The sequence below is a fragment of the Schistocerca americana genome, chromosome 1 (genome assembly GCF_021461395.2).
Source record: "Schistocerca americana isolate TAMUIC-IGC-003095 chromosome 1, iqSchAmer2.1, whole genome shotgun sequence".
In the NCBI taxonomy this organism is placed as follows: Eukaryota; Metazoa; Arthropoda; class Insecta; order Orthoptera; family Acrididae; genus Schistocerca; species Schistocerca americana.
In genome coordinates, this window is record NC_060119.1 from 578,131,977 (window position 1) to 578,157,361 (window position 25,385).

Here is a 25,385-nt window from a genome sequence, read left to right on the forward strand (position 1 = left end):
GCGTTGAAAATTGGGTGGATTGATAATGTAAGAAATGAAGAGGTTCTCCGCAGATTCGGCGAGGAAAGGAATACATGGAACTGACAAGAAAAAGGAAATAATGGAGGACGTTGGTTATAAGTGCTACCCTGAAAAAACTGGTCAACAGCCAAGATTTTACTAAAGGCTAATTTATTTCGCACGCTGTCTGTTACGTAATCAGTATATTTTACACAGAAGGATGCAGGAGGTCCTCAGTAATTTTCCCGCAGTCCACAGCTGTCATGTTAACTTCCATTACTACCATAAGACCAACGGAAACCCAGCTTGACGTCTCCTGTACTGTACTACTGCCCGCACTCCGGCAGTGTCCGTGGTGCGATGCACCTTTAGAGCAGCCGATCGACAGGGTTTTGCGTGTCCGGACACGACTATCGACCTGATTAAAAAAAAAAAAAACGATTCATTCGACAAGGCTTGTTTTAATTTTTCCACGGTCCAAAACAATTATCCAGTGTCCAGTGTATTCCTTATTAATAACGTATATGGAGTATCGTCTCAGTTGTGTGATTGGTTTGGTGATTTTCTCTCAGGGAGGTTGCAGTGCGTAGTGATGGAGGGTAAATCATCGAGTAGAACCGAAGTGATATCTGGCGTTCCGCAAGGTAGTGTCATAGGCCCTCTGCTGTTCCTGATTTACATAAATGATCTAGGCGATAATCTGAGCAGTCCCCTTAGATTGTTTGCAGATGACGCTGTAATTTACCGTCTAGTAAAATCATCAGACTATCAATTGCAATTACAAAATGGTCTAGAGAGAATTTCTGTATGGTGCGAAAAGTGGCCATTGGCACTAAACAAAGAAAAGTGCGAGGTCATCCACATGGGTACTAAAAGAAATCGGATAAATTTTGTGTATACGATAAATCACACAAATCTAAGGCCTGTCAATTCCACTAATTATCTAGGACCACAAAGATAATATTGTGGGGAAGGCGAAACAAAGACTGTGCTTTGTTGGCAGAACACTTAGAAGTGGCGACAAACCCACTAAAGAGACAGTGTACATTACACTTGCCCGTCCTCTGCTGGAACATTGCTGCAAGGTGTGGGATCCTTACCAGGTCGGATTGGCAGAGGACATCGAAAAAGTGCAAAGAAGGGCAGCTCGTTTCGTGTAATCACGCAGTAGGGGTGTGTGTGACAATGATACGATGCGCAAGTAGGTGTGGCAGTCACTGAAACAAAGGCGGTTTTCTTTGCGGCGAGATCTATTAACGAAATTACAATCACCTACTTTCTCTTCCGAATGCGAAAAAATTTTGTTGGCACCAACGTACATAGAGAGACATGATCCTCACAATAAAATAAGAGAAATCAGAGATCGAAAGCAAAGATTTAGTTGTTCCTTTTTCCCACGCACCATTTGAGAGTGTAATGGTAAAGAAGTAGTATGAAAATAGTTCGTTGAACCCCCTGCCTGGCAATTAAGCGTGAATTGCAGAGTAACCATGCTGATGTGGATGTAGATGTACATACTTTTCATACCGCGTCATACCAACGTCACAGTGCCACATGCAGTCTTGCGGCGGAAAGTGGTCATTGTTTTTTTTTTTGGTTCATCAGTCAGTGTCGATGATTTGAGATCCAAGAGTCCGACGTGCCAATAACCAACTGTGAACAGTTTCATTGTTTGTTCTGCAAAGAAATTTCCTTTGTATATAACTGACTTGAACATCGCTACGTTTGTGAATTGACTATACATTAAATTTAAAATACTGTTAAGAATTGCTGTTATGCTACATTTTAAGAGCCCACATGGTGGTGTGCGCTTTCTTGACTACTCGTTGACCGGCTTGTCCTTTTCTGCCGGAGGGTTCGGATAACTGGCTAAAGGAGGCAGTCAAGGTGATGGAGGGCCCTGTTGGCGGAAGGCCAATTCATGTTCCTCCGATCGTGCCTGTCTTCGCCGCGCAGCAATGGCCGCATCCATCTGCCGGAAAGGTCGGGCAAACTCGTCCCTGCTCTTGGCCAATGGGGCGGCGTGAGTTACGATCACCACCTAGTGTGTCGTTCGACTCGGAAGGGCAGACGATGCAGCACCGTAGGCGCTCCGGCGCCTCAGAACAAAGGCGTTTAAGTAACGGCAGAGTTAAATAGTTTGCGCTGCGTTTACAGCTACCGAAGGAGTAGACGAGACTTGAGTGGAAAGGCATGGTGGTCTACTTGCTGTCAGTGCGTCCTAACCATTGTAGTTACTAACTTATATTCCAAACCTTGTCACCAATTAGAAAAAGTAGAATTCCATTGACTAAACGGCAACAAACATCATCGTACTGCGCCCTTTTTCATAAGTATTACGGTACATGTTGAACAGTAAGGTCTACTGAGAGAACATGTATTGAGAGTAAACGCAATACAGACAAAGTTATTGACAAGCAGGAAAATGAGCTCAGTAGAACCGGAACACCAAAATCGGTGCCCACGTCATAGAAAAAGCCAAGAAATTATGCAACCTCGAAACGACGAAGCAAGATCTTCGTGAAAGTGGATGAACGAATAATTATTTCCTAATCGTTATGTGTGGTTTCTCTCTTTTTTTTTTTAAATGGAACCACATATAAAGTGGGTTTGTAGGCTAAATCTTTCTAGTTTCTGAATTATTGCCTTTATTTGTATTAGTCCTTATGACCTGATGTTATCTACAAACGTAATTGTTATATTTTTCTTTCATGTAGTAGCATTACAATACTTTCGGGTCGCAAGGCAAGAGTGATGATGATGCGGTCCCACACACCGATGAGCGTAGGGGACGTAGCGAGAAACCCGCACCGCTGTACTGGGTAAGGTCCTAGCGGAGGTGGTTTGCCATTGCCTTCCTCCGACAGTAATGAGTATGAATGATGATGATGAAGACAACACAACAACAATCAGTCATCTCGAGGCAGGGAAGATCCTTGACCCCGCCGGAATCGAACCCGGGACCCCGTGCGCGAGAAGCGAGAACGCTACCGCAAGACTATGAGTATATAATGTTAACTATCGCTTTCGAGAACTGTATTAGCCTTTGGCGAATAGAGTCTTGTATCTCACCACCAATAAATTCGTTTTCTTAAGGAACTTCCAAACATTTTCCGTATCCAGGAATCCAGTTCTAAGGAGCTGTCCATTTTGTCACTTTTGGATCAATACCACATTCACGTATGGAGAAAACGAAATAACAACCTAAACAGGAAAAAAGAGTTCTTTCAACAAAATCAAAGTGGCTGCACACCCCGTTCACATAAATCTATCTTGAAACAAGCTTGGATCCAGAAGTCTTGGTTTCCTGTTTATTCTCTTAACAATATGTATCTTTTTACGGCTCACCCACGTCAGCCCTGGTGATAACGCATTCATGTGACTTTCCTGCGATGTATAAACTGCTAGGTCGCATATCAGACTGCTGAACAGTCGTGCCCTCGTATAATCTGGCAGCAGAACATACAAGACCTTTAATAAAGCTGAATTTCTTCCCGTAAATAAAATGTATCCATAGGCAGACCTACAACTAAAGCTATAATAATACTTGTTCTTCGAAATATGACTTGTGGCACCCGAAGAACGGCGTTCTGAAAGCTATAAAATGAGGTGACCAAAGTCATGAGATGCTTTCTAAGATCATTTCGGACCTCCTTCCACACGGCGTAGAGCAGAAAATCGACGCGGGATGGACTCAACCAGTCGCTAGAAGTCCCCTGCAGAAATACTGAGCCATGCTGGCTCTATAGGAACCCATAATCGTGAAAGTGTTGACGGTGGACGAACTGCTCTCTCTATTACGTCTCATAAATGTTCGTAAGGATTTATTTCGGGGGACCTGGGTGGCCAAACCGTTCTCTCGAATAGTCCAGAATGTTCAACAAACAAATCGCGAACAGTTGTGGTCCGGTGACATGAATAGGACCACGAAGCCCGTGAAATGCTGCAAATGTTCTACAACTAGTCGAACACAAACATCTCCAGTTAGTGATCGGTTCAGTTGGATCAGATGACCCAGTCTGCCCCATGTAAATTCATTCCATGTAAACACATCGCATACCATCATGGAGTCAGCACCAGCTTCTACAGTAACTTGTTAACAACTTGGACCCATGGGTTCTGTGCCACACTTGAACCCTACCCTCAGCTCTTACCAACTGTAACAGCGATTCATCTCACCAGGCCACGGTTTTCCAGATGTCTAGGATAAAATCTATATGGCCACAAGTCCGTTAGAGTCGCTACAGGTGATAACGTGCTGTTAGCAGAGGCACTCTTGTACGTCGTCTGTTGCCACAGTCCACTAACGCCAGATTTCGCCGCATTGTCCTAACCATTACGTCCGTTGTACGTCCCACACTGATTTCTGTGGTTATATCACGCAACGTTGCTTGTCTGTTAGCACTGACTACGCAAACGCCGCTGTTCTCGGTCGTCAGGTGAATGATGTCGGCCACTCCGATGCATGTGGTGAGAGGTATGCCTAATTTTGGTATTCTCGACATGCACTTGACACATTGAATCTGGGAATATTGAATTCTCTAACGATATCCGAAATGGAATACCCACGCATCTAGCTGCAACCACAATACCACAATCAGAGTCTGTTAATTCCCGTCGTACGGCCGTAATACTGTCGCAAGCTTTTCATATGAATCACCTGAATACAAATGAGAGCTAGGACTATGCACTGCCCCTTCGAACCTTGTGTACTCGATACTACCGCCATCTCTATATGAGTGTATCGCTATCCCATGACTCTTCACCTTAGTGTATCACTGCTCATCGTTGAATCAATGTGTATACACGTTGCTGTGGACCAAACGAAACGTGCAGCCCCATAGGTTGAGGAAATGTTAGAAACACTGAAGTGAAGGACGGTAAAGTCATGCAACGGGACGCACGTTCGTTGTTCCCAAACTAGTGGAATTTAGAAAGTGAACCGCGTACGGTTGTATTATTGATACAGCCTGATAAATAATCTAATGGAGGGGGTTCTTTCATGATTTATATTCTCTGCAAGTGTCATAAACATTGCTCCAAGTCCTCGCAGCAGTGATAAACGCTGACAAGCAAGAATTTTGTATTGCGTCGTTATGTAAATGTATTCGTATTTGTTTTGTTGCACATTTCCATTCCTGTTCTGTAAAGGATGACAGTAGAAAGCAAAGAGTATCCACATGATTGTCTTTTTGGTGGGGAACTCTAATCACTGTCCAATACTAAGATTTTTTAGGGGGTGGCCAGAAAAAGTCTGAAAAGCTTGTAATGGCGTTGCTGGGGAGGCTTTGCTGAGATATAATTGTTAAGAAGTAAATTCTGTATGGTGCACCGTTACCGAGTTATTTAGCTTTGAAGGTAGCCAATCAGCTCGTCGTTCGCGCAGATGCAAGCAGCTGTCAGAGACGGTGTCGCCGAACGTGTTCTTTGTTTGGTTTCCTCAAAACTAGTAAGAGTAACAATCTCTCTCTCTCTACTTTTTTCCCCTTCCTGCGTCCTCACGTATTGATTGGATGTATTCCAGTTTCTGTCGTCCTCTACAGCTCCTAACCTCCGTCTTGCTCGCCTAGCTCAAGTTTATCATTTCCGAAAGAGGCATAGCTTCATTGCTAGTGAGCATTTGAATAAATGGTAACTCACGGACCGCTAGATGTCTGTACACTTTACCGCATTATGACGTGCAAGTGCTTTAGTATGAGCGCCCAGCGACCTGACTAGTCAGCTGCAACGCTAAATAACAGGGAAATGGTGCAATCGATCGAATTTTTTGTTAACAATAATTTTTCAGCCAACCTCACCTGCAACACCGTCACAAGTTAATCAATCCGCTTCTGACCACCCCGTTCAATGCATGGATTACATATACCTCATGGCCCCTATTGGTTTCATCAAACGGTAGCAGTGACTTGATTGATACAGAGTCAGTATTTTGAGGATTGGAACACGATGAGTTGTTGGACAGCCGACTTTCTTCGTTATCTGTTTATTCTGATAGCGTTACACTACTACATTTTTCCCTTTAACTTCGATTTTCACCTCGATGGATAATAATAGGAGCCAAATGTGTCCCATTTCACAGTCTATTCCCATTTCACAGTCTACATTACTATTCTGCAATTCACACTGCAGTGCGTGGCAGGTGGTTCCCTAGAACACCTTCTGACAATTTCTGTACCGTTCCACTCAATTTTGTGTGTTTTGTGCCATCGGTCTTCTCACGGGTTTGATGCAGCCTGCTACAAATTCCTTCCTTTACCAAACTTAATATCTCAGACTACCAGTCGCAACCTTTTTTCTTTTTGTCAACAGTCTGCTGACTGATTTGATGCGGCCCGCCACAAATTCCTCTAGAATCACTGTAGACGAAGGTCTATCATGGGTATCATGGAGTGCCTAGCAGACTATTAAAGTACTGTGCTGCACATGTTAGCCCTGTACTTAGCCATATATGTAATTTTGCCTTAAGACATGGTCAGTTTCCTGAACGATTAAAGTATTCAGTAGTAAAGACGCTTTATGAAAAGGGAGAAAGGGATAATGTAGACAATTTTGGTCCTATTTCTACGCCACCACTGTTTTCTGAAGTTATTGAAAAGGCTGCGCATGTAAGGACCAGTGATCAATTTATATCACATAATTTGCTATCAAATGTACAGTTCGGTTTTAGAAGTGGCTTAACAACTGAAAACTCTGTATTCTCTTTTCTCTGTGAGTTACTACAAGGATTATGCATAAGGTTTCGAACGCTAGGCATATTTTTTGATTTAACTAAGGCATTTCATCTTATTGACCACAAAATAGTGCTCCAGAAATTGCACCATTATGGAATGCAGGGAATAGCTCACAGTTCGTTCAGTTAAACAACGGACAGCTAAAGGTAATTTTTCAAAGCGCTGAGTACGGCTAGGGCATGATCAAGTGGAGGGTGCCCCAGGGATCAGTGTTGGGGCCACTTCTGTTCCTTATTTGTATAAATGATATGCCCACTAGTATTACAGGTCATTCTGAAGTATTTCTGTTTGCTGATGACTCTAGCTTGGTAGTAGAATATGTTTTGTGCAACAGCGGCTCGGTTTCAAATAGTGCAGTTCATGACATAATTTCATGGTTTGTAGAAAATAAACTAACGGCAAATCACAGTAAGACTCAGTTTTTACAGTTTCTGACTCACTATTCAACAAAACCCAATGTCTTAATTTCACAGAATGGGCACCTGATTGGCAAAACTGAATAGTTCAAATTTGTAGGTGTTCAGATAGATAGTAAACTGTCGCGGAAAGCATACTTTCAGGATATTGTTCGAAGGAGCCGGCCGGGGTGGTCAAGCGGTTCTAGGCGCTACAGTCTGGAACCGCGCGACCGCTACGGTGGCAGGTTCGAATCCTGCCTCGGGCATGGATGTGTGTGATGTACTTAGGTTAGTTAGGTTTAAGTAGTTCTAAGTTCTAGGGGACTGATGACTTCAGAAGTTAAGTCCCATAGTGCTCAGAGCCATTTGAGCCTTTTTTTTTTTTTGTTCAGAAACTTAATGCTGTCATTTTACTATGCGTACGGTATCAGAAGTAAGTGATCGTTCGACAAGAAAATTAGTCTACTTTGCTTATTTTCATTCGCTTACGTCGTTTGATATTATATTTTGGGGCAACTCTTCCCGTTCTCAAAGGATATTTTTGGCTCAGGAGCGTTCGCCAACCACTTGTCGACCCGTGGTCACTAGTCTGTGTATTCTGAAATTGGCCTCTCAATATATCTATTCTTTACTGACGTTTCTTGTTAACAATATCAGCATGTTCCCAAGAATTTGCAGCTTTCACTCAGTTAATAACAGGCAGAAATCGAGTCTCCATTAGGACCGCACTTCATTAACTCTCATGCAGGAAGGTGTGCAGTATACTGCTACGTCCATTTTCAATAAGCTGCCACAATAATTCAAAAAGTTCAGCAGTAATCCACGCACTTTCAAATCGAAACTGGACTGTTACCTCATGGGTCACTTCTTCTACTCTGTCGAGGAGTTCCTTGAATAATTAAGCTTATTCTTGCGTTGTATTGTTGGTTGCGTTTACTTAAACTTATGTCTCTACTTTTTTTGTCGATAAACATTTTATTTTATCTTTTACTAATTTTATGTTGCAATTTCATGTACTGACATTTTATATGATCTTGAAGATGTACTCATCAATTTGGTCCTAAGGAAATAGACATGTAAATAAATATATAAATAGATAAATAGCTTTGACAAACTATGTCCTCAATTATTTGCTATATGTATTTCAAACTCTGTCTTCCTCTACAGTTTTACCCCCTACGGCTCCATCTATTAGAATGGAAGTTATTTCCTGATGTTTTAAGACGTGTCCTATCGTCCTGTCCATTCTCTTTCTCTAACTATATATACCTCCACTCCCTGATCCTGCGGAGAATCCCCTCAGACTTTACCTTACCAGGTCACTTCATCTTCAACATTCCTCTGTAGCACCACATCCCAAACGCTTTGATTCTCTTCTTTTTCACTTTCTCCCACAGTCCATGTTTCACTACCTTTCTTCCTCAAATTAAGACCTATGTTTCATACTAGTAGACTTCTCTTTTTGACAATGCTAGTCTGCTTTTGATGTCTTCCTTCCTCCGTCCGTCATACGTTATTTTACTGCCTAGGTAGAAAATTTCCTTAAATTCATCTACTTCGTGCCTAACAACCCTGATGTTGAGTTTCTCGCTGCTCACATTTCTGCTGCTTCTCAGTACTTCCATCTTTCTTCGATTTACTCTCAATCTGTACTCTGTACTTATTAGAGTGTTCATTCAGTTCAACAGATCCTGTAATTCTTCTTCTCATTTACTGTGGACAGCAATGTCGTCGCCGAACCTTATCATTGATATCGTTTAACCTTGCATTTTTTTATTCCACCCTTCGATTATTCTTTTATTTTCATCAGTCCTTCTTCGATGTGTAGACTGAGCAGGAGGGGCGGAATACTGCATGCCTTTCTCACTCCCATTTTAAGCCGAGCGCTTCATTCATGGCCCTCCAATATTAATATTCCCTCTTGAGTCTTGTACATGTTGTATACTGCTCCTCTTCCCCTAATGTTTATCCATATTGTCCTCAGAATTTCGAACATCTAGCAACATTTTACACTGTCAAACGCTTTCTCCAGGTCGACAGATCCTATGAACGTGTCTTGATTATACTTTAGTCTTGCTTCCGTAATCAGCCGCAAAGTCATAATTCGTGTCCCTTTGTCTTTGCTAAAGCCAAACTGATTGTCATCCAACACATCCTCAATTCTCTTTTTCATGCCTCTGTACATTATTCTTGTCAACAACCTGGACTGATGAGCTGTTTATCCAGCTGCGCGAAAAGTCTCGCTCTTGGCAGCTCTAGCAGACTTCTAAATTGTGTGTATGACGTTTTTCGGAAAGTCAGATGGTATATCGCAAGGCTCATACATTTTACACACAAGAGTGAATAGCCGTTTGTTGCCGTTTTCCCCAAATTATTTAGAAATTCTGTTTGAATGTTATGTATTCTTTCTGCTTTATTCGATTTTAAGTCCTCCAAAGCGCTTTTAAAATCTAATTATAATACTGGATCCCCTATCTCTTCTGTAACCACTGTTGTTTCTTCTTCCCCCTCAGAGAAGCCTTCAGTGTAGCTTTTCCACCAATTCCGTCTCTTCTCTGCATTTAACACACGAAGGTACATTCCTCTCATAACGTTACCATCGTCACATTTAATTTCAAAGAAAATTAATTAGACCTTCCTATATGCTGAATCAGTTCTTCCTACAATCATTTCTTTTTCGATTTCTTCTCGTATTTCCTGCAGCCATTTCGTCTTAGCTTCCCTGAGCTTTCTATTTACTTCATTCCTAAGTGACTTGTATTTCTGTATTCCTGAACAGTCCAAAATATTTTTGTACTTCCCTCTTTCATCTATGAACTGAACAATTCTTCTTTTACCCATGGACCCTCCATCGTTACTTTCCTTGTATCTACGTTTTTCCCTTCAACTTCCGTTGTTGCCCTTAGTATGGATGTCCACTCCTCGTGAACTGAAATGACTACTAAGCTATTCATCAACGCAGGGTCTGTAGCCTTAGAGAACTTCAAGCATATCTCATCATTCCTCAGCACTTTCGTAACCCACTTCTTTGCGCATTGATTCTTCCTGATTATCCTCTTAAACTTTACCCTCCTCTTCAATAAACAGTTGTCTGAGTGTATCTTCTCCAAGGTACCCCTTACAATCGAGTACCTGATTTCGGAATCTCTGCCTGACCATGATGTAATGCAACTGAAATCTTCCGATGCAACCTAACTAAAATCTTCCTGTATTTGCCGGACTTTTACAACTCAACTTCGCTTCATATGATTCGCTATTGCTAGCTGAAATTTATTGCAGAACTCAGTTAGTCTTGCGCCTCTCTCATTCCTAGTACCAACCTCATAATCTCTGGTATCCCTTTCTTCTACGCGTTCCTCTTCAACCGCATTCAAGTCCTCCATGACTATTAGATTTGCATCTCCCATTACGTATTTAATATCCCCCTGCAATATCTCCATATATGTTCTCTACTTACTCATCTTCAGCTTGTGACGTCGACATGTATACCTGAACAATCGTAGTCGTCGCAGGTTTGCTGTAGATGCTGTTGACGAAAACCCAACCACTGAACTATTCACTCTCTGCCCAACCTTCTGACCCATAACGAATCCTACTCCCGTTTACCATTTTCTGCTGTTCTTGATATTGCCGTACACTCATCTGACCGTAAATCCTTACCTACTTTCCATTTCATTTCAATTACCCCCACCATAACTAGACTGAGTCTTCGCATTTCACTTTTTAGGTATTCTAACTTCTCTACCAACTTCAAATTTCTTACATTCCATGATCCTAATTGTAGAACGTTGTCATTTCGTAGGCTGTTAAATTTTTTCCTATGGTCACCTCACACTTCGCAGCCCCGTCCCTGATTACTAATCATAGACGCTACCTCTATTTTTTAGTTTTAAGGTAAAACAATAAAAATATCTGTGTGTGAAAATAGGATGTTCTTTATACAATACAATATTTCTGGAAAATATAAGTGGCCTTTATCAGCATCACTTTCTTTATTTTCCTTTTTTCTACATAAATGGTGTAACAATAATAAACATTGAGTGTTTCGTTCAGTACAAAACAATAACGAACCTCGTCCCTCTAAGTGGGTGCGTTCCTCGCCTATCCCGTTGTTTCTCGTGTATGTGTCAGGTACGTCTTCACGTGTGGTGGTGGATCTTCTAGACTGTCCTGATGCTTTCTTGTTCAGAGCAAATAGATGCAGTAGTTACATTATCCTGCCTACCCGGTACACCCCAACTGGATGGGGATCAAGCTAGACACTCCCTAAAAATTTAGCCAAATACGTTCGATACCACGGATTTCACGTAATCTGTGAGTGACGTTCTTGTAGTAAGGCCCAAAAGTCTTGCACATTCTTAATTCCTTCTCGGAATCGACGTCACTCCATTGGTCGTAGTTCGGGAAGAACATGTCGTGTCTGGAAGAAGTAGTAGCTGTGGTACTATTGCTTGTAGCACCACGAAAAGGTGGAAGGTGATCGTTTTTTGGACCAAACACCACACTGCCACCGATGGACCTTATATCAGGCGATCTTCGTCAATAACGTTGCACTGTGGACACAGTGGAGTATCCGTCATATGAATTGTATGCTACCTGGAACGAGTCACATACACACAAGAAAAAAATTTTGCATCACTCCGGTTCCCAGAACTCCTCAACACAGTCCCTTTGACTGTTCAGAGATGTCGCTAAACGCGGCCAAAGAAGTAAACAACCATGCATGATCAGCGCCTATTAGACGGAGAGGTTCCTACAGCCGATCAGTTGCAGGCATTCCACAAGGAAGAAGGTACACGGCTCGTGTTGTCTGTAGTTCCAATATGCCTAGACGCTCAATACCACGGTTACATTGCGTCCGCATTGTTACTTTGCACCATGGAGTGCTCTCAACAAGGAAGGTGCCCAAGCACCTCGGAGTGAACCAAAGCGATGTTGTTCGGACATGGAGGAAATGCAGAGAGAGAACTGTGGATGACTTGCGTCGCCCAGGCCGCCCAAGGGCTGCTACTGCAGTGGATGACCGCTAACTGCGGATTATGGCTCCGAGGAAACCTGACAGCAATGCCACCATGTTGAATAATGCTTTTCGTGCAGCCAATTGACGTCGTGTTACTACTCACACTGTGCACAATAGGCTGCATGATGCGCAACTTCACTCCTGACGTCCATAAAGAGGTCCATTTTTGCAAACACGACACCATGCAGCATGTTAGAAATGGTGCCAACAACATGCCGAATGGACCGTTCAGGATTGGCATTACGTTCTCTTCAGTGATGAGTGTCGCATACGCCTTCAACCAGACAATCGTCGGAGATGTGTTGGGAGGCCAACCAGTCAGGCTGAACACCTTACACTGTCCAGCGAGTGCTGCAAGGTTGAAGTTCCCTGCTGTCCTGGGGTGGCACTATGTGGGGCCGATGTACGCCACTGGTGGTCATGGAAGGCACCGTAACGGCTGTACGATAGGTGAATACTATCCTCCGACCGATACTGCAACCATATCTGCAGCATATGGGCGAGGAATTCGTCTTCATGGACGACAATTCGCGTTCCCATCGTGCACATCTTGTGAATGACTTCCTTCAGGATAATGACATCGCTCGACTAGAGTGGCCAGCGTTCTCCAGACATGAACGGTATCGAACATGCGTCAGATCAATTGAAAAGTGCTGTTTATAGATGGCGTGACCCACCCAACATACTGAGGGATCCACGCCGAATCGCCGTTGAGGAGTGGGACAATCTGGACGAACAGTGCCTTGATGACCTTGTGGATAGTATGCCACTACGAATACAGGCATGCATCAATGGAAGAGGACGTGCTGCTCGGTATTAGAGGTACTGGTGTGTACAGAAATCTGGACCACCACCTCTGAAGGTGTCGTTGTATGGTGGTAGGCTACAACATGCAATGTGCGGTTTTCATGAGCAATAAAAAGGGAGGAAATGATGTTTATGTTGATCTCTATTCCAATTTTCTGCACAGGTTCCGGAACTCTCAGAACTTTCTTTATGTGTGTATTACTCATTTACTACCTGATACCATGGTGTGTGCCCCGTATCAAGGTGTGCCTGGTGCACTGTACACGATACCACTGATCGTGTCTCTGTTTGTTGCCGCCTCTCAACAGCATACTCGGCCGTCCTCGAGTCAAGGTGCGATATTTATCATGTGACGTCGCCGTCCTGGTAGTCGGTAGTTCCATAGGTACATAACCGTGTTCAACAAGAAAGATTCGTATGTGGGCAGGCGATGATGAGATGTGAGCCGCCGCTGCCCGTGCCCGACGATAAGATGGTGCCAGTTCGTCTACCAAGGTGCCCGTTAGATTTTTCTGGTGTCCTGGCCACATCTTAATCGTTGTGCTTACGTGACGTGGACTAGCCCAAGACCTCCATGACTGCTACGGAGGTGAGGGGACCTTAAAATCAGCCCTCTGCTTGCAAAGTACCATAATGCCACAAGGATCCTGCGCACCAACACCACCGTGATAGGCAGAACTTAAGTCGGGGGAGGGGATCCGAGAAGCTAGATAAGTGTTGGCAAAGTGACCCGTTGTCTCATGTGTATCTGTGACCTCGAACACTCGCACGAATTGTTTGCAGACGTTGCCTGTTGCTGGCTGTTAGTCGAACTTCTGCTGTTTGTTCATTTATTTATTTATTTATTTCTCAAATAAAGACCTGCTGCCCCCTTTCATATAGCAGGTAGTGCGTTGTGTGATTTTACATTTTGTATTACGCAAAGCCTGTTTTATTACTAGTACATTTTGTTGTTGAAAATTTACAAATAACAAGTGTAAATGCATCTACACAAGTTTGTTTAAAGTTGTTGCTAACATAGATAATGATAATTAATAAGATATATCATAGGTTGTGGATGTATTTTAAATTTAAATTAAAAGAGTATTTCATGGAAGAAATAAGAGATGGCAACTTGACTTAGGTATGATGTGACATTCTTCCCTTTATACCTTCTGCGTGTATGGTTACATCTGTTACATATGTTGTCTTGACTGTGGTAGTACTTAATTTAATGTAGTGGTTAGTTACGTTATGATGTATTTCAGAGCTTAAGGTAAGAGTGGAGATTGGGAGTTGATTTAAAATGTCATAGTCACCTGCATCAGGTGTGAAGGCTCGGTAAAATGTCTTGCCAGTCACACCTGATGCAGCGAAAGAAGAAGAAATGTCACATCACCAGATGTCGATCTGCAGTGTGACATTTGTGAGCCGCTAATAGTGGCTTGCCTTCTATTTTTTCTATTTGAAAATTTTGTGACTAAAGCTTTATCGCTTGACATTTACACTCCTGGAAATTGAAATAAGAACACCGTGAATTCATTGTCCCAGGGAGGGGAAACTTTATTGACACATTCCTGGGGTCAGATACATCACATGATCACACTGACAGAGCCACAGGCACATAGACACAGGCAACAGAGCATGCACAATGTCGGCACTAGTACAGTGTATATCCATCTTTCGCAGCAATGCAGGCTGCTATTCTCCCATGGAGACGATCGTAGAGATGCTGGATGTAGTCCTGTGGAACGGCTTGCCATGCCATTTCCACCTGGCGCCTCAGTTGGACCAGCGTTCGTGCTGGACGTGCAGACCGCGTGAGACGACGCTTCATCCAGTCCCAAACATGCTCAATGGGGGACAGATCCGGAGATCTTGCTGGCCAGGGTAGTTGACGTACACCTTCTAGAGCACGTTGGGTGGCACGGGATACATGCGGACGTGCATTGTCCTGTTGGAACAGCAAGTTCCCTTGCCGGTCTAGGAATGGTAGAACGATGGGTTCGATGACGGTTTGGATGTACCGTGCACTATTCAGTGTCCCCTCGACGATCACCAGTGGTGTACGGCCAGTGTAGGAGATCGCTCCCCACACCATGATGCCGGGTGTTGGCCCTGTGTGCCTCGGTCGTATGCAGTCCTGATTGTGGCGCTCACCTACACGGCGCCAAACACGCATACGACCATCATTGGCACCAAGGCAGAAGCGACTCTCATCGCTGAAGACGACACGTCTCCATTCGTCCCTCCATTCACGCCTGTCGTGACACCACTGGAGGCGGGCTGCACGATGTTGGGGCGTGAGCGGAAGACGGCCTACCGGTGTGCGGGACCGTAGCCCAGCTTCATGGAGACGGTTGCGAATGGTCCTCACCGATACCCCAGGAGCAACAGTGTCCCTAATTTGCTGGGAAGTGGCGGTGCGGTCCCCTACGGCACTGCGTAGGATCCTACGGTCTTGGCGTGCATCCGTGCGTTGCTGCGGTCCGATCCCAGGTCGACGGGCACGTGCACCTTCCGCCGACCACTGGCGACAACATCGATGTGCTGTGGAGACCTCACGCCCCACGTGTTGAGCAATTCGGCGGTACGTCCACCCGGCCTCCCGCATGCCCACTATACGCCCTCGCTCAAAGTCCGTCAACTGCACATACGGTTCACGTCCACGCTGTCGCGGCATGCTACCAGTGTTAAAGACTGCGATGGAGCTCCGTATGCCACGGCAAACTGGCTGACACTGACGGCGGCGGTGCACAAACGCTGCGCAGCTAGCGCCATTCGACGGCCAACACCGCGGTTCCTGGTGTGTCCGCTGTGCCGTGCGTGTGATCATTGCTTGTACAGCCATCTCGCAGTGTCCGGAGCAAGTATGGTGGGTCTCACACACCGGTGTCAATGTGTTCTTTTTTCCATTTCCAGGAGTGTATTTTAACTTGCCATGTAAGTATTATACCTTTTCTTTTTATACTTTGTACTTATGTTACAGGCCAGTTTAAATGATTTATTTTTGATGAAGGCACTCTTAGTAGTGGCCGAAAGCTCGGTCAAAAAGACTTCATTCTTGCGACAGAGGGCTGTTATTGCTTTAATTGTAATTTTGTAATGGTCTTTGGCAACGGAGCCATGTTTAAATTTACAGATTGTGTTACATGCTATGAAATGGTGTAACAGACGGCTGTGCAGAGTTACAGTTTCATGTTGATTCAATTTAGTGTAGTAAAACCTTCACTTTCTTTTGCTGTGTTTTTATGTTTATCTCGTCTTCAAATGAGTCAAATGGCTCTGAGAACGTAGAATCATTTAAACCTAACTAACCTAAGGGCATCACACACACCCATGCCCGAGGCAGGATTCGAACCGGCGACCGTGACGGTCGCGCGTTTCCAGACTGAAGCGCCTAGAACCGTTCAGCCACAGCAGCCGGCTTATCTCGTCTTCACTTACTGTGTGTGACATAGCGTCTGTGTTTGTGTCTGTGTCGCATAGAATGTACTGCTGATCTGTCCGATGTGGATTTTGTCTTATACTAGCGTATGGTCTCTTCTGTTTGTGTGCCGCATTTAGTGCTCACTGTACTTCATTTTCGATTTTGTTTATAGAGTTTCAGTCATCTTGTCTGCGTATAAACTGTCCAGTGTTCTGGTTGCCTCAACTCGGCCTTATGTGTCCAAGGACATCGCAGATAAGCAATAGTCTATGTGTTCTGGTGTGTCATTCTCACCACAGGCACAAGTGTGAGTCTGTTTCAGATCAAACCTGTAGAGATGCGCAGAATACTAGCCATGGCCCGTGAGAAATTGTACCATGCTGCGTGTTATAAGCTTCAAATTCATCCGCTCTCATACACTGGAGAAGAAAGAATAGACTCGCCTTCCATCATCTGTTATGTCCCGTTGTGTCCGTCATGTATCAATTTTGCATTTGTTTAATTTCCGTTTGTCGGTTATGTCTTGTCCAGTTATTTCTCTTATTTTGTTGCGTCTTCCCCTCTTCAGCCAGTAGGCAGCTGGTCTGTAACGAATTGAGATATGTATAGGGAAAACTCACAGTACCACGCACAGTGCCTCAATCGAGGTCGTGCCGTAAACCCCCGAAATTCTGGGTAGAACAGACCTCTGTCTGTGCCTTACAAAGCTTTTATGCCTTCCTAAGCATAATCGATGTGACCAAGAACTTGCCGAAAAGCAAGTTATTGACTCAAAGAGTACTATTTAATACGTCCTCATGGTCTGATGTGTTCAGTCTTGGAAATTTGTGCATGAGTTTCATCGCTTTGTTAATTGTTAAGTCTACCATGCTCGTAAAAGTGTAAATGTTCTTCAGTATAAATACCAGGATACTTTGTCATAGCTTTCCTTTTTATAGATATGTTGTTTAACTTTATAATTAGATTTCTTTTCAGTTTACCTCTTACAAGTAGGTAAACAGTTTTTTGTTGCTATTGTGTGTTTATTGTTCTTGCTCCAATCACCTATAAATGCGAGGAGCCGCGTGGCTTTACTCTCTAATTGGGACCGGGAGTTTGCAGATATCATGACCATTAGGTCATCAGGGTATGCAAACAACCCGTTAGCCATGTCATTCTCTTCTGGTGCATTCAGTAGTGGTTGTATGGCTAAGTCCCAGAAAATCGGTACGCAAATGGATCGTTCCGGATAGTTCTTTGTTACCCCTTTTATAACCTTTTGTCGACCAGCCTTCCATTCCACTATCCTGCTCTTATAGTAATGTCTAAGTCTGTTGCATAGAGCCAGTGAAGCATTCATCTCTCTAAGTCTTGCAAACAGCGCAGGTTGTCGAAAGTACCAGCTATGTCAAATAGGATTGCTACTATGTATTTGTCTTGTACTGTCTGTTCATTTCTCTGGCCTTATTTACTGCGTCTTCTATGGATTTATGTGTTTGAAAACCAAACTGCTATGTGCTAAGGCCGAAGAGCCATTCCTGCGACTGAAGACTGTCGCACAGCAATCTCTACTGTAACTTTGCCGTAATGTTTATGAGGGATATTGGTCTGTGTGCCTTAGGGTGAGTTGGGTCTTTGTCCTTCACTTTCTTGAATATAACTGCATTCGCCGTCTTCCATATATTCGGTATTCGTCCTTATAGTACAGAATCATTTAGAAAGTCTGTCAGGTATGGTACGAGAAGTGAAGCAGCTTGTTTGATGGTGTGGGAGTGGACGCCATCAGAGCCAGGAGCCTTTTGTTCTTTACCTTTTGCATTGCCAGTGCAGCATCCTAGCGAGAAAATGGGATGGTGATACCTTCGTTTTTGTATTTGTCATAAAGTAGTCGGCGAAAGGTAGTGTGAAGTTGGTTGTCCTGAGTGTGGTAGTGAAGATAATTCCCAAGCATATAATCTTGTCTATCGGCTGTAATGGTGCTACACTGCCCGTCAGGAGTCATCTCTCGATATTCACCGCACCTTACTTTGCCTTGTTCATACGTAGCCACATCATACAAATTAATCCAATGTAAAGGCGCTCTTGCCTCGTCGCCAGACCGTGCTAAAAAAAGTAGGTCATCCCCGCATGTTGTGTTTTTAAACTTGTGGTGCCTCATCGTCACTCCTTGGAGGGAGTTCCGGAGCCTGCAGAGCAGCGGCTCGAGATCGATGACATAATGGCACAATGGCTTTATGTCGACAGCGGACACCGTCGTCTGCCCGCTCGTGAGATGGTGATGGGCCCCACCATGCGTCCATTGATAAGCACTGTTGATGAGGCGCCGTGAAGTAGTCGCATCGCGATGGTGCGTCATCATTTTCACAAGATAGTCGTGGCTCACGCTGTAAAAATCACAATCGAAATTTATCGATATCAGTCCATCAGTCCACACCGGCAGTCGCTGAGTGCTGTTTGCATAGTTCTATACTCTTCGGCACTCAGGGACGAAAGAAGCAGCTGACGGCACAACCGTAGGATCAATTTCCATCCCTCCTACCAATCCTTTACCGGAGTGGCCGAAGTGAGCGTCGTTTCTTCGCAGATGACGGTCTCCGCTGCAGGCGGTTGCCGTAAGCTCTCAGAATGGTCATTCTTCGAGATGGGATCTGTTCGAAACACGTCCACATACGTTAGTGTCACCTACGTCGGCGTGGGCACAAACAGGGGTTTGCCAGTTGGAACTTAACAATCCTCCACTGCACGCGTTCTGAACAGATGTGGCCTTCAATCCCGCACCCAGAGTATGTTTTGGACTGCCCATCGAAGATGACTATTGCTCTACGTTCACCTGTGCAGAGCATGTACATGAGTATGAGGGTTTTTTTTTTTTTTTTTGGTCATCAGTCTACTGACTGGTTTGATGCGGCCCGCCACGAATTCCTTTCCTGTGCTAACCTCTTCATCTCAGAGTAGCACTTGCAACCTACGTCCTCAATTATTTGCTTGACGTATTCCAATCTCTGTCTTCCTGTGCAGTTTTTGCCCTCTACAGCTCCCTCTAGTACCACGGAAGTCGTTCCCTCATGTCTTAGCAGATGTCCTATCATCTCGTCCCTTCTCCTTATCAGTGTTTTCCACATATTCCTTTCCTCTCCGATTCTGCGTAGAACCTCCTCATTCCTTACCTTATCAGTCCACCTAATTTTCAACATTCGTCTATAGCACCACATTTCAAATGCTTCGATTCTCTTCTGTTCCGGTTTTTCCACAGTCCATGTTTCACTACCATACAATGCTGTACTCCTGATGTACATCCTCAGAAATTTCTTCCTCAAATTAAGGCCGGTATTTGATATTAGTAGACTTCTCTTGGCCAGAAATGCCTTTTTTGCCATAGCGAGTCTGCTTTTGATGTCCTCCTTGCTCCGTCCGTCATTGGTTATTTTACTGCCTAGGTAGCAGAATTCTTTAACTTCATTGACTTCGTGACCATCAATCCAGATGTTAAGTTTCTCGCTGTTCTCATGTCTACTACTTCCCATTACCTTCGCCTTTCTCCGATTTACTCTCAAACCATACTGTGTACTCATCAGACTGTTCATTCCGTTCAACAGATCATTTAATTCTTCTTCACTTTCACTCAGGATAGCAATGTCATCAGCGAATCGTATCATTGATATCCTTTCACCTTGTATTTTAATTCCACTCCTGAACCTTTCTTTTATTTCCATCATTGCTTCCTCGATGTACAGATTGAAGAGTAGGGGCGAAAGGCTACAGCCTTGTCTTACACCCTTCTTAATACGGGCACTTCGTTCTTGATCGTCCACTCTTATTATTCCCTCTTGGTTGTTGTACATATTGTATATGACCCGTTTCTCACTATAGCTTACCCCTACTTTTTTCAGAATCTCGAACAGCTTGCACCATTTTATATTGTCGAACGCTTTTTCCAGGTCGACAAATCCTATGAAAGTGTCTTGATTTTTCTTTAGCCTTGCTTCCATTATTAGCCGTAACGTCAGAATTGCCTTTCTCGTCCCTTTACTTTTCCTAAAGCCAAACTGATCGTCACCTAGCGCATTCTTAATTTTCTTTTCCATTCTTCTGTATATTATTCGTGTAAGCAGCTTCGATGCATGAGCTGTTAAGGTGATTGTGCGATAATTCTCGCACTTGTCAGCTCTTGCCGTCTTCGGAATTGTGTGGTTGATGCTTTTCCGAAAGTCTGATGGTATATCGCCAGACTCATATATTCTACACACCAACGTGAACAGTCGTTTAGTTGCCACTTCCCCAATGATTTTAGAAATTCTGATGGAATGTTATCCATCCCTTCTACCTTATTTGACCGCAAGTCCTCCAAAGCTCTTTTAAATTCCGATTCTAATACTGGATCCCCTATCTCTTCTAAATCGACTCCGGTTTCTTCTTCTATCACATCAGACAAATCTTCGCCCTCATAGAGGCTTTCAATGTATTCTTTCCACCTATCTGCTCTCTCCTCTGCATTTAACAGTGGAATTCCCGTTGCACTCTTAATGTTACCACCGTTGCTTTTAATGTCACCAAAGGTAGTTTTGACTTTCCTGTATGCTGAGTCTGTCCTTCCGATAATCATATCTTTTTCGATGTCTTCACATTTTTCCTGCAGCCATTTCGTCTTAGCTTCCCTGGACTTCCTATTTATTTCATTCCTCATCGACTTGTATTTCTGTATTCCCGATTTTCCCGGAACATGTTTGTACTTCCTCTTTTCACCAATCAACTGAAGTATTTCTTCTGTTACCCATGGTTTCTTCGCAGCTACCTTCTTTGTGCCTATGTTTTCCTTCCCAACTTCTGTGACGGCCCTTTTTAGAGATGTCGATTCCTCTTCAACTGTACTGCCTACTGCGCTATTCCTTATTGCTGTATCTATAGCATTAGAGAACTTCAATCGTATCTCGTCATTCCTTAGTACTTCCGTAACCCACTTCTTTGCCTATTGAATCTTCATGACTAATGTCTTGAACTTCAGCCTACTCTTCATCACTACTATATTGTGATCGGAGTCTGTATCAGCTCTTGGGTACGCCTTACAATCCAGTATCTGATTTCGGAATCTCTGTCTGACCATGATGTAATCTAATTGAAATCTTCCCGTATCTCCCGGCCTTTTCCAAGTATACCTTCTCCTCTTGTGATTCTTGAACAATGTATTCGCTATTACTAGCTGAAACTTGTTACAGAACTCAATTAGTCTTTCTCCTCTTTCATTCCTTGTCCCAAGCCCATATTCTCCTGTAACCTTTTCTCCTACTCCTTCCCCTACAACTGCATTCCAGTCGCCCATGACTATTAGATTTTCGTCCCCCTTTACATACTGGATTACCCTTTCAATATCCTCATATACTTTCTTTATCTGTTCATCTTCAGCTAGCGACGTCGGCATGTATACCTGAACAATCGTTGTCGGTGTTGGTCTGCTGTCGATTCTGATTGCAACAACGCAGTCACTGGACTGTTCACAGTAACACACCCTCTGCCCTACCTTCCTATTCATGACGAATCCTATACCTGTTATACCATTTTCTGCTGGTGTTGATATTACCCGATACTCATCTGACCAGAAATCCTTGTCTTCCTTCCACTTGACTTCACTGACCCCTACTATATCTAGATTGAGCCTTTGAATTTCCCTTTTCAGTATGAGGGTACGTGCTGTATTAGCTCTGTTCCGATCTGTCGCTCCCCACTGACAACGGGGTAGGTTGTGAAGTTAGATTTTTATTTTTTATTTTTATTTTTTCTGCATGGCTAAGCACTTTACCATACGGGTGTAGGGTATCAATCACCAAGCTGGACGTAAGGTCGACGGAAGTTTTAAGTTGCGTATGTTTCGTGACCGCAGTCCTACATTATCTACAACATGTCCACCGGATTGACATGATTTGAGTCCATGTATAGCATCTCGAATGATTTTGCTACACACTGCATCAGTAATGCCTTAGACGTAGACGACACAGCTCACTATGGAGAGGTGTACTCAAATAAGTTCGTTGTAATCAAGTTTAACTTCGAGTCTTAGGAACCTTTCAATCTCATAGGATTTCCATCAAGCATATTCGTATGAAAAACAAATCTTGACAGTCAACTTTCGGTACACATGTGCCATTCTATAGCGGTGCTTTGAAAGCCTGCGAGTGCACTGGATAGGTAAACAGCCCCTCGCGCGTGAACTTCGGCGGCAGGGATGTAAATAGACGTCCGAGCCGCAGCAGGGCCAAAGGCACACTGTGCTCCTAGACCACTGGTGGTCCTGGCACTCCCACGAGCGAGTGGCAAAAATGAACACTTCTTCCCGCAAGGGCTCTCCTTTCCCTTATTTTATTACGATGATCATTTCTCCGTATGTAAGGTGGTGACCGTAAAATATTTTAGCGTTCAAGAATATTGGCGTAAGAACTCGCCACAACAGAAATCGCCTTCGTTAAAATGCTTATCATCCCAACTCCTTCTCCTATTGGTCGCATTCTCTCCCATACTTCGCGGGAATACAAAGCGAGCGGCCCTTCCTTGGGCTTTTTCTGTGTCCTCCGCCAATTCTGTATGGTAAGGATCCCGTACCACACAGCAGTACTCTAAAATAGAACGGATAAAAGTACTGCACTCAGTCACTTTAATAAATCAGATGAATTTTCTATGTGTTTTGATATTAAATTCCAATCTGATTCGCCTCCACCACAAAATTATGTAGGTGACCTTTCCAACACTAGTTGGTCGTAGTTGTTATTCCCAGCTATTTAAATGAACTGGCAGCCTTTACATTTGTAAGACACATTGCGTAATCGGAATTTAACGGATAGTTTTTAGTTCTCATATGGATGATCTGACACTTTTCGTTATTGAGAGACAACTGCCACTTTCTGCATTATAAAAATGCCGTGTCTAGGTCGTTTGGAATTGGTTTTGATCTATTGATGTCTTTATTAATAGGTAAATGAAGTATCCTTTATACGGATTAGGAACAGAATAACCCATAAAACTTCGTTGGGGAACGCCAGATATCAATTCGGTTTTACTCGATGATTTCCCATGGACAACTACTTTCTAATAGAAAACCACGGATCCTGTCGCACAACTGAAGCGATACTCTACTGGCACGCAGTCTGGCTCTTAGTCTCCAGTGAATAAATAAAACTGTGCGATGTAAGCATTTTATCGGTAACTGGTCGATTTATGATTGGGTTATCAGTCACACTTACGAGACAAATACTTAGAATTACTAATATCGTCGTGAGGTTTGAAGGGATTTCAAGCACGGACTTACGCAGAACGATGAAGGCAACTGTCCAATTAAATGATAACAAAGGTATTAACTTTAGAGCGTCGAGTTTTATACAACGACGCAAAACAAAATTCGTGCTGGTCAATATTTATCGCTGCTGCAAGGATTACGAGCTTATTTCCGGACAACTCCAGCGAGACATCGTGGAATGTAAGGCGAACGTCCGTCATGAGATAGCTCCTTCCTTTCCCTTCCACTAGATTGATTCTTATCGGATTGTACTGTATGCACCGGCCGTGAGTGGAGGATTTAACTGCATTTGTCTTTCTACAGTGTTCTTGCTTGGAAGTGACGAGCGTGCGTTATGTTACACAACGGTGGCATCACTACAGTCACTATCGTATGACTTAAGGCTTCTTCAATCTATAGGGGGCTTCACGTTTCGTTTGCCCCACACTGACGGTAGAAATGTATAGCAATAGTTCGGTGATGAGGCTGATATCAGGCTGGACTGATTCTTGGTAGCTTGGATGAGAGGTTTGGGGATAGCATGAGTTTGTGCCTTCGACGTTCCTGTGAGTCTCAGTCAATCTGTTGTTTCATGAAATACGCTGTAACAGTTGTTTTTAGCGAGGACTGATGAAATGTGCGTCGACAGCGGTCGTTGCCGGGGTGCGACTATATCGTGTCACATATGACACATTCATCCTATCGTGAGCAGTGTTGAGGCTTTTAAGAAAACTGTTCTTCTGTTTAGGGTGCCACAAATTGTCAGTAAAGTATTAAATACTAAGGCTCTCGTCAGCTGCTACGAAACATCAAATTGGAGAGATTCTCCTCGAGACAAGTGAGAGAATTATGTATCACAGTTTGAAGGGGAAAGTATTAATATAGCGTATGTCGTACCACGAAGGTAAGCGTGGTTGATACATTTTATTTATGAGGAAGAACTCAGCTTCCTTAACGGTACCGTTGTTCCATGTGGTAAAAAATTGTATTTTCTGCTCACGGACATATCCTTGGGCATGGCCATTCAGCCGTCTGATGTGCACTATGGCAGTTTAAATTCCGCAGAAAGGCCACATGAAACGATATTAACAATTGGTGGCCACTGTCTGATATGGCTAAACCATATCGGTAGGAGACTGAATACGATACCAAGACCTGAGGATTCAAGAATGTTTCTACAGTGTTTCGTGTTACAGGCCCCCAGCCGCTTTCAGCTTCATGAAATAGTTAGAGTTCCTGCTTAGACTGCTATTTTGTTTTTAAGTATACATTATACTGGGCATTACCAGCACACACACGCGCACACACACACACTATATATATATATATATATATATATATATATATATATATATATATATATATATAGGGTGAGTTTTTTTAACCGTGTACAATCTCTAGGGATTTTATCGATGAGAGGATACGGAACAAACAGTTTAGGCGCATGGAAATCATTTCCAACACCTACTGTACTTGTGGCAGCCAGGTACAGCGCATATTTGACCGCAGCTTATGTAACAACATGTGATTGAGTAAATGGTTTATAGCATGAGAACTATGCATTTCACATAAGTTCATTAGATCGTTTTTGTTCCGTATCCTCTCATCAATCAATCCTCAGAGTTTGTACATGGTGGAAAAAATCACCCTATGTATGTATATAAAAGATGACGTTTTAAAGACATCCATATGGAGGAAGCGACATATGATGACAACAGCTATACTAACAATGAATCTGTAAAACTATCGTGTCTGTCTGTTAGTATTTGAACAAGCTAAT